Genomic DNA, 11,556 nt, shown 5'->3' on the forward strand with positions numbered 1-11,556 from the left:
CACACACACACACACACACACACACACATAACACTCAAACATGCTTTTCCTAAAGTCAGCTGTCACTGAAAAGAGAGAAGAGGCATATGATCTAAGGAAGGAGTACTGGTATAGATGATTGTAGAGACTAGTGATGGCAATGCAGTGAATTTTATTAAAAGTTTAATATTCTTGTAGTAATACTGAAAAATATTTAATAAATATTCATTGAGAATATCAATCTGAAATAAACATCAGAAAACATGTACACATATGAGACACAAATAAAAGCATATGAACAAAGGTGAAATTGTTGAAATAATTCATATACTATTTTTTCTTAATGGAATCCTCAGTCTATTGATAAATTATCATGGCATTTTTAGATACCAGAAGCAATTTGTGCATGTTCAGAAGTGGGTTTAAAAGTAACATTTCAAAATTTGTATGTAAAAACACATAAATATTAGAATATAGATTCTATAATTCATGTATTTAATCATTGCAGTTATTGAATATGACATGGTTTACTAGAAAATGCTAGCAACATACTTCAATTATCAATACAGATTCAAATTGATATATTTGCATCCAGAATGGGAGGCTTTCATGCTGATGTATTAGATGTAGACCTACATACTAAATATACCATCACTATTAGTTTCATGGGCTTTTTATTATTTTAAGAAGTGGAAACCGTGTCAGTAGTAAATTAGTATTTTATCGTCTTGTTCACCTTTAGTTTGTCTGATAGTACTACAAAATACATTAAAGACGGTGTGAGAAATACGTCAGCAGCTATGATTGAGTTCTCCAAGATTACTGCAGGATTTGTCTAAACTGTTGGAAGTGAGATCACTTTCCTTGTTGGGTCTTATTTCATGCTCAGTTTGAATGCACATTCCTACAATCAGACCAGGAATGCATATAATAGTGTTAGCAATGCTGTGCAGTGGTGGCTCATGTATTTAATCCCAGCACTCAGGAGGCAGAGGCACTTGGCCACACAGACTCATAATCAGGAATCTCCAGACAGGAATGGAGGCTTCCAGGTATATTGGTAGATCGAGGCTAAAGCAGACACAAGGTCGCACAGACAACCTGTCATATTAGCCAATTTTGTCTGTTGTTAATAGGAGGCAAAACATAGGAAAAATTACGTTTTATCCTCTGTTCCCATTTCAATTTCTCTGCTTCGTTTTACAACACTCAGGAAGGAGGAAGACACAGATGAATCATCAGCTCTGGATGAGATCATCTGGTAAAATTCAGTCCTGTGCTGGTTTAGAATCCTTGGTTTGAGAGCTCTCTCCTTATTGGTTGAGAGATGGCATAAAAATGTCCGCACTGCAGGGTTTTACCAGTCGGGCTTCTGACTAAAGTCCGGTCGACTTTAGTCAGAAGCCCGATTGTAAACAACCACAGAGAAAAAAAAAAATCCGTTCCGAGTCCGAGAGACATACAGGAGACAGAAGCAATAGAAACCTAGGGAAAAACGGAATTTGTGTGATTTCCCACGTTCCTGCTAAGAAGCACCTGTTTCTGCTTGCAGTGCAGGAAATGTGCTCGAGTCTCTGAAGCCAGTGCTTCAGCCTTAATATCTGTGATTTCTGAGTTAGTGTTGAATTCTGCATTTTCTGTAATCAAAATTTACTTTCGTGGTCAATACCTGACAACACCCGGGATGTACTAATCTTACGTGTCATTGGATGCCCGAGTAAGATAATTGCAATATCGGGAGACATCTCAGGTACCGGGAATCTCAAAATTTCAAGTGGTCGATTTCATAATCAGTCTCTTTAGGGACTCTGACAAGGCATTTCTGAATGTGATACCAGTAAGCTGCAATCGGCAGCACAGAATCACAACCAGCCATCAGCAAACAGAAATGGAAAATTTCAGGTAGATAGGCCGGATACAGACACAAAGAGTGGGATGTATAATCATCTTTTAGTTACCTGCGATGTTTTCCATTTTTGAGAATTGGATTCTGGTCCTAGACAGACTACACTTTTCCCTGTCATCCACTTTCACTTTTATTTTTTTTTTCAGCTGGACCACACAGATAGATAGGAGGGAGAAATGAGTCTGCAGCTCTGATGGAAATCTCCAAGGTTACCACGGGATTTGTTCCTATTGGTGGACTTGAGATCACTCTTCTCATTATTCCGGAAACAATTTGAATGCCCACACTCCTTCAGTCACAGACAAGGTGAGCTAATTATATTTCAAGCATAGCAAGTCCTTACTAGTGAGGCTATTGCTATGACAGCTCTCAGCTGCTCAGATTTTTGCCAGAAATCAAAATGTACATTGACACAGACATGACAGAATGCTATTGACTTTTATATGAGACTATGCCAAGGGAAATTAACAAAGTCAGGTACTGGTTGATTCCTAGTATTATAGTTCTGAGTCACCTGCAATGGTCTCCTGTGCAGCAATTCAATTCCTGCTTTAGAAACCTCTGCTACTCTTTAAACTTTTGGACCCACAGCCTCAGTCTGAAACACTGCAAAATCTGCACGGAAGTAATTCACTTCAGGTTTTAGCATCTTGCAGAGTAAAGGGGATTCATGATCTTTACTCTTTTGTCTGAGATCTTCTGAGGGAATGGATATAACATTGTAGGTTTCATTTTCATGAAAACTTAGACTCATTGAAAAGATTACACATTGAAAAGTTACACATGAAGTCCCAGCCCTACCTGGCACCAAAACTCTCATGGTACAATACGTTATAGAAGAGAAAATGCTTCTTACTATTCTGTTGTCTTTTAGGTTCTCCCAGGCTCAACTTTGCTGTTTTGGTTGGCTTAGTTGTGTACTGGCATATCAATCTTGTACATGGTTTTTCTCATTTGTATTCCTTTTTTATTTAGAAAATCAGACACCTTGAGCCTTCTTGGAAATCAACTATTTATTGATCATGACAGCAAGGTATAACATACTACCCTTTAAAATAATTAACATATCAGATTTATTTGTTACTGTGTGTCTTGGTTATTTGTGCATTGACAAGTGTGTGTCTTATCTTCTATCTTCCATCTCAGACTCTGAATTCCTATGCCTGCTAGTAATATTGAAACTAGAAAACACTAGTACTTTGGAATCAACAACCTCTATTTGAATCTGTTGCAATATTTTTGCCACCTATTCAATATAAATGGCCTTCAAGTAGGTTTTATAGACATGAAACATCATACCATAGTACAATAAAGTCTCTTATTTTCTATTTAAAATTCTTCTCTTCATATAGTTCTGTTTTTTTTCCCAGTAGTGCCAATTGAACATCTCTGATGTGAGTCAAGAGATTTTCATGTATATGAGGATATCAATATTTCATTTGGATTCAGGATTTTTTCTATTTGATTCTGGAAGCACAAAAGCAATTATTTTCATGTAAGTCTGTCATCATTTTATTTTTTGATTCCTAGCCATAAAGGCAGTGTGTGTTATGCTTTCCATAACATAGTCTTAATAACAATATTTACTAGAAATTTCCCTTTATTTTTATCACCATACAAAAAATATGTCTGAACAATTCTCACTTTTTTTTGGTCATGGAGCAAATAAGAGTGAAGATTTTGTCATGATCACTTAAGGATTAATCTGCAATTGTAGCACAAGTAGTCAATCCCATTAAAACTCTAAATATTAGCTGATGCATTCCCATTCTATGATGATGAAAGTATGTAGGAACATTCAAAAGAGGTTCTTTCCACCATATTGGCAGTTCTAAGCATATTTTCGATATGGATTGTTAATCTCAAGGTTTTCACTTAAAGACAAGGCTTTGGACATCAAACAAATGAAATAATACACTACTTAAACCTGAGTGAGAAAAAGCTGATATCCCTTCATAGTATAAAGAGTTCAGTTTTACAATAAGTCTCCAAATATATTATGAAGCATCTCAATTACATTCAAATATTCATATAAGTATACATATGTGTACATGTATGAGATTGAATAGGCATAATTATATTTATACACACTTATGCATGCATGTATATACTTTCATAATGTAGTTTAGAATTTTACACATGAGTATTGTATTTGTGTTATTTCACACTCATTTATGCTCCCTCCTTTAAAATAATATCTATACTAAAAATGTCAAATAAATCATCTACATAATAAAATTGTTACAGTTTTGTATAGATACAACTGTATTCATTCATAATTCCACAATCTATACACACTGTTTTGATTTTTACATAACCAATTTTGCATTGACCTTTTCTAAAACAAGATCCTATCTATGTTACTCTATAGCAGAAAATTATCCTCTCTATCTTAACCTCCAAATTATTCAGTTGTTTTTCTGCTAATTGTGTTAATTTTCATGAATTTTCCATTTTGGTTAACATTTCAAATGAGATTGTATTGTGGTAATAATAAAATTATTAATTTTAATTGGTTCTCCCAATTTCTCAAATTTTGCTTTTTATTACCCTATTTTATTAAAAGACAGTGTCGGTCCAGCAGATATCCTATTTCTTGGTACAATAAATTCTGTCTGGACATTGCATGAAATATTTTCTAAGCCAAGAATAGTGGAGATCTTTTAGATTTATCAGCTGGTCTCTGACCAAACATTGTTATATGATATTTGAGTTGCTGAATACTGTAGCAACGTTGTAAAACCATGTTTTATGTTTCCCTGGAAGTAAGAGCTATTGTTTCCTGTATGTTTAGAGTTAATATTTAGGACACAGTTAGAAATTATGTTTGTGCAATTAAAGTTTCTGTTTATGTAACTACTACCTCCTTAACATTTTGGATTAGGCTAGAATATTGAATTTTGCAAAGATTTCTTCCTGTCAGTGATATCTGCATTAGCAAAATATGATAGAATAAAAATTAAGACATTTCTATTGGTGCTAACCCAGTAATACCCTCTGAATAGCTAAATGTTGGTAAATTAAGACATTTTAATTACATGGAGAAATTGTGTGTTTTACCTTGAAATGTTGTATTCCTGTTAGTTTTGATTTTGATGTTAACATATAAGATAAGATAAAGTAGAAATTATAGCTATTCTAATGGTTTAAGAGACTGGCTATCAGATCCTAATTTTATAATAATTATTAAAAGACTTTATTTTGAAGAGTATAACCTATTTTTATTTAATTCTGAGTCATTAATATAGGAGATTCCTGAATGTTGCTCTTAGTTCATGTATGTGTGGATTACATCAAATGTGTAAAAACAATGTTGATCGGACTGTTTAATTTCAGGAGGCAGACAACAAATGTTGAAAAGTATGTAAATGCAAAAAATAGAAACAGAGGAGAGAATCTAGTAGAATAGTTAGTAACATAAAAGAAGCACATGTTCTGTGATCTAAGTGCTACACAATACTGTATCGTTCACACTCTGGGATAGAGACTGGAGACTGAAATACACATATACACACAGAGACAAATACACTGGACATCCTTAAAATAAGAACACAGAGAATGCTAACTTGCATCAACTACGTCAACTTTATTGTGTTCCAGGGCATCTTATATAGTGCCTTCCCTTACCAATATCAGGTACATATCCAGAATAAAACACTCCCCTACCATCAGGAATCCCTGAGGATCTTGTGTCAGAGCAGCTGTAAACACAGGAACCCAAGTTGCCTTGCTCAGAGCAGCTGCAAACACAGGAAAACCAAGCTGTTTACAGGAAATTCAGGGTTTGGGCTCCACAGACCCCAACATGTGTCTACACTAAAGAATATTCTTTATGTTATTTTCTGCTTTTTATTATATAAAATGCTCAGACTCATAGAGGGTTCTTTCCATGAATTGATAATTTGATATATTAAAAACTAATCTAGTATATATGTATGAAAAATCCTGGTATTCTAATATTATCATGCAGCTCCAGGACATGAAGCATATGAAGTGAGTGCAGGAGCTCTGAGATTTACTGGCCTGTTTTAATACCACAAGTGGCAAATTCCTAGGTTGTGACATGATATTATACTAATGTACATAACTAGTGTTTGATGGATATATCTATATACACACATATATACACATATATGTAAATGTGTTCTTTAATTTCCATGATGTAATATTGCATATAAAATTGTTCCATAACAAAATCCAGACAATGTTCTACTGTATTTTGAGGAACCATTATAAATTCCATCTATTATCAGTATTTTCAATATTATTTAATAAGATGATAAAACAAGAAATATAGATTTTCTCAGATTTACTAGCTTTGTAATGATATCCATGTTCTCTTAATATACCCATATCCAAACACACACACACACACACACACACCACATTCAAATATGCTTTCCCTGAATTCAGATGTCACTGAAAACATAGAAGAGGTATATATGTCCTAAGGAAAGAGCACTGGTATAAGTGATTGAAGAGACTAGTGATGGCAATGCAGTGAATTTTATCAAAATTTCAATAATCATGTTGTTATTCTGAAAAAATATTTAATAAGTATTCATTAAGAATATCAATCTGAAATAAATATTAGAATACACGTACACATTTGAAACACTAATAAAAGCATATATACAAAGGTGAAATTGTTGAAATAATACATATACTCTAATATTTTTCCTAAATGAAAACATCAATCTATTGATAAATTATCATGGCATTTTTAGATACCAGAAGCAATTTGTGCATGCTCAGAACTGGATTTAAGAATAACATTTCAGAATTTTACATGTAAACACACACACACACACACACATATATATATATATATTAGAATGTATATTCTATAATTTGTGTATTTAATCATTGCATTTATCGAATCTGATATGGTCTACTAAAAAATGCTAGCAACATACTCCAATGCATAGCCCAGAACCACGGTGAGATATTTGCATCCAGAATGGGAGGCTTTCATGCTGATGTATTAGATGTAGACCCAAATTGTAAATATATCATCACTAATACTTATCATGGACTTTTATTTTCTTATAGCAAGTGGAAACAGTGTCAGTAGTAAATTAATATTTTATCCTCTTGTTCACCTTTACTATGGCTGATAGTACTACAATATACATGTAAGATGGAGTTAGAGATAAATCAGCAACTGTGATTGAGCTCTCCCAGATTACCACAAGATTTGCCTAAACTGTTGGAAGTGAGATCACTTTTCTTGTTGGGTCTTATTTCATGCTCAGTTTGAATGCACATTCCTACAATCAGAGACCAGGAATGTGTATAATAGTGTGAGCATTGCTAGGCAGTGGTGGCTCACGCCTTTAATCCCAGCACTGGGGAGGCAGAGGCGGGTGGATCTCTGGTAGTTCCAAACCAGTCTGGTTTACAAGAGCTCATTCGATGACAGGCACCAAAACTACCTTGTCTCAAAAAAAAAAAAAAAAAAATCTTAGCAATGCTGGTTCTTACAAGCCAAGCTCTGTCTATATCCAGGTCTCAGCTGGACCTAGGAAGAACCAATACTGACTGTTTATCTACACCTTACATATACAGGAGTCAGAGTCTATGGAAATTAGTAAAACCAGAACGTACATTCACAATAATTACTCCTACTGTTTTGAAAATTTTGGCTAGTGTCTTCTATTATCTACCCTTTCTCGGTGCTTACAAAGTTTTGTGCCAAAATCACATTCTATGTAAAATTTTATAACAAATATAAAAATAACTTTTCAGTCCTTGAATTATTTTCTCAGCATATCTAACATGATTGCATTTTTTTATTATTAGTGGTGATTAACTACTACCTACATTTGTTAGTTTTCCCAAACAGTTTGTAATAGTAGCTTTCATGGTGTAGCATTTTGTGTTATATTTTTCAAGGAATGCGTGAAAAAATAATCCAAACCAGTATGGAAATCTACATACAGTATTTTTCATTAAAAACCTTGAACTTATATCACTACACAATAATTTATAGCAATATAAAAAATTTCTGATGAGTATGTCTGATAGTATAAATGAAGACTATGTAATCTAACCTTTTATCCTGTCATTCCTATATCACCAACCCCAGCATGGATGCTGTTGAAATAGAGAATCTGGACAATATTCACAGTAGTCACTGATATAGAAATATTGAAATTCTTTAGGTACAGCAGTAGTAATCAGTCAATGTTGGACCACTACACATCAGCCACTGGACATGTGTGGGAAGAATCACTGATATGTGGACTGTTTGTGTAAGAGAAGGAGGTGTGAACAGAAATATTTGGAATGCCTGGGCCACTTGGGATTATAGTATAAAATAAGCAGAGATTTGAGAAAAACCCAGACACTTTCTGGATCTTTAGAATGGCATGGAGAAATGGATCTTTAGAATGGCATTGTTTTGCTGAGATTTCTTTGAATGGTATATTTATACAATTGTGACGCTTTTAGAAGATCTAATTGATGAATTATGATGTGAAAACAGTCTATACCATGGACATGCAATGTTGAAGAGAGAAGAGAGAGCACAAAAAAGAAAGTGATGAAACTTAGTTACTAGGAAGCAATGGTGGCAATATTTGAGTGGAGCCTCAGTAATTGCAAATAAATTTTTGAAAGAAAGACAGCTTTTGTGTTGATGCTTTTGTAACAGGATTTAAAGACTTCTAGGAAGTTCAAAGAATGAATACATCATAAAGCATTCTAGGGAAAGACAAGCTTATGCCTTGTGTGAGCAAATATCCATTACAACTTTTCAGTGTGCTGCCCATTTTAACATGAACAGCCTAAAATTTCTTATTACATTATTTGAAACAACCAAGAGACAAAAACTAAAGTTTTATACAAGTAGGACCTATGTAGAAAACAGGTAGATTTCAAGAACGTGAGACCTAAAGTCACCATGAGTTCTGATTGAGTATCTTAAAGCTAGAGAGACTAGTAGTAATTTTATGGCTCATTCAGGTAGACAGGTTTATGACTGAACTGTAGCCACTCTTCAGGTTATTCTCTGTAATAGGGTAACTATTACGTCTAAGATTCACAAAATTAAAAGTATATAAATCAAACTAGAGGTAAGCTGAGGGATCTAAGCCTTATGTGCAAATGTAAATAAAGGAAGAGGAGAGCAGGAGGATCCAAATCTCTAAACTCATGCATTTGTGGGGGAAATAAGGAGGTCCATTGAAGAGATCTAGGTGATGGAAAGGCAGTTATTAAAAAGCACCATCTGGCTCCATGCTTATTGCTTAGTCAATTTTTTAAGCCTTTTTTGGTCTTTGTTAAAATTCTGGCCTGCAATATGAATGCCAACAAATAGGCTATTTGTGTGTCCCTGCAGATAGTTCAGAAATAACCATACACATATCTATGACTAAGTAATATATACCCATCCATGTCTCAGGATTATTACAAGATAGCTCTTACATATTAAATTAAGTGATATTTCTTCTCTCTCCTCTGTTTTGTGGATTATTACCTTTTCTTACGATATCAATTTCATCTTCTCCCTGTTTCCCTCATGATTCTGAGACTCCTCTTTGTTCTTCCTAGCAACCTCCAAGTATGGTTCTCCTGCCTAAGTTTATACTCTCTGCCTATGATCCAGTCAGCTCCTTTTATAAACAATTAACTCTGACATTTATTCATCCTGTGTAAAGGAATATTCCATATACTTTTCCTGACATTTTCAACACACACCTACTTTGTTTTATATTTGTTTATATGCTAATGGTGACATATATTTCCATCATTCCCATCCTCTTATAAGGTTTTAGGGTTAAATTCTATTCAGGAAAATATTTGGGATATATTTTACATGTATATTCAGTCTAAAATATCTATATTTTTCTTACATTTTCAATTATTAAGAAGGTATTTTATTAATCTTGAATGCTCAGGGTTAGAAGCTGAAGAATAATCACATGAACATGTAAAATAAACCTGCTCAGGTTTTGCTTAACTCTATCAAACAGTATTGGCTGTGACCTACAGCTGCCTTAATGTATTGGATAAACCTTTGAATAGGCTCCTTTTGATAGTCACACTGTGCCCACTTTATTTGATATGATGTAATCACAGCAACACAATTTCAAAGAACTCAAGTACTTTGACTGTAAATATTTCCATGACATAAAGAAAACCTCATAAATGGAAGTGTTCCTGTACATAATTTTTCTTTCTACTTTTGTAATTATGCAAATGCAAAATCATAGTTAACACATTAAGTTATTTGTAAAAGTTTTCTTTTGCCTGTTGTATGGTACCCTTGTAGCATCAAAGGGCAAAGTGATTAACACAGATAATTTCATTATACACTAATTTTATTTCAAATGTGTGCAGTGTAGGTTCATTCATTTAATCTGAAATTCTTTTGACTAATGCATGGAATATACAGAAGCAAACAAAATTCTGTTCTTTTTTATTGTTTATGGGGTATATTATAGATATAGGCCAGGGAATTGCCAAAGTCCTCACTTTAATTTTCACTATTCAGAAAATAGAAATAAAAACTGAAGGAAACTAAAGCACTAAATATTTATTAGGGTGCATGTAGAACATAATGACCTATAGAGCAGCAGGCCATGTGTTCTTTAGTTATATTCAGATTGCTGTTTTATTGTGCTATTGTTTTGTGGCTAATCTGTGAACAGACGGGGAGACATTTCATTGAAAGGTCAGCTCATTTAAAAAGTTGGAAACCTAGAATACATTTTAAAATACTCATATTCAAATTCTCACAATTGTATTAAAAATTTCAGGATATCTGGGAAGTGTTAGAAAAGGATTTTATCTGAGTATACTTGGCCTGCTAGGCTAGACTGGCAAATTTCATGTCCATGGAGAAAATCTGCCTCAAGTCAGCAAATTCTAATAAACATCTGCATCAAATCAGTATTTGATTGATATTTAGCACATTTTTAATCATGAATTTTCAGCAATTAGAACTAAATATAAAATTCCTGTAGTACCTCTCGTGCTCAAAAACCCCATTTTTCCTAGTTATATAAAGAAAATCTAGGAAAAAAATATTTTAGTCTTCATTTTTTTTCTATGACTTGCAATTACTCAATAGCAAAATCACATCAAAGTACCACTAAGTTATATGTAAACATTCTCTTTTGTTTATTTATGCTTCACTGATACCTAAAAAAAGACACATCACTAAGACAGGTAAATTCATTAGTTTTTCTTTTTAATTTCATATGTGGATTCTATATTTCCATTTTTTAATGTTCATTTTATTATCACTATATCTAAGCTGATCTAGGTAGCCTTTCAAAGAATGAATCCCTAAAAGCCAGGACGAGCAGTAGGGATAAATCCTGCTCCCCCTGCCAGTGGCCCCATAGTCTGCCATAGCCCATACAATAGTCTCCCACATTCTGAACACCTAGTTTGGTACTTTTCTGGTTCTTTCAATGTCAGGCCAGCGTTGTTAGGCTCCCATTAACTCAGTTAAGCTGTTTCAATAACCATTCCCATTACAGCCTTGATCTCTTGGCATGTATATTCAATTTTCCCGTTTCGCAACTTGACTTTGGCAGCTCAGCCTCGTAATGGACTGTAGATCTCTGCTTCTGCTCCATCAGTTGCTTAATGTTGTTTCTATGATGACATTTAAGATAGACATCAATCTGGCTACGAGACATTTATTTTCAATTCTCTGG

The 11,556-nt window shown here is 33.9% G+C and overlaps 1 long non-coding RNA gene across 1 annotated transcript; it reads left to right on the forward strand.

The window, feature by feature from the left end:
• Positions 1-1,703: 1,703 nt before the first annotated feature.
• Positions 1,704-8,470, forward strand: LOC126492907 (uncharacterized). Its single transcript, XR_007589706.1, has 5 exons — positions 1,704-1,881; positions 2,032-2,191; positions 2,861-2,918; positions 3,256-3,380; positions 8,050-8,470. It is a non-coding gene; the product is annotated as an uncharacterized lncRNA (long non-coding RNA).
• The last annotated feature ends 3,086 nt before the right edge of the window (positions 8,471-11,556 follow it).

This window comes from Alexandromys fortis, unplaced genomic scaffold (genome assembly GCF_014885135.2).
Source record: "Alexandromys fortis isolate MF-2015 unplaced genomic scaffold, M_Fortis_MF-2015_v1.1 scaffold_294, whole genome shotgun sequence".
Lineage (NCBI taxonomy): Eukaryota > Metazoa > Chordata > Mammalia > Rodentia > Cricetidae > Alexandromys > Alexandromys fortis.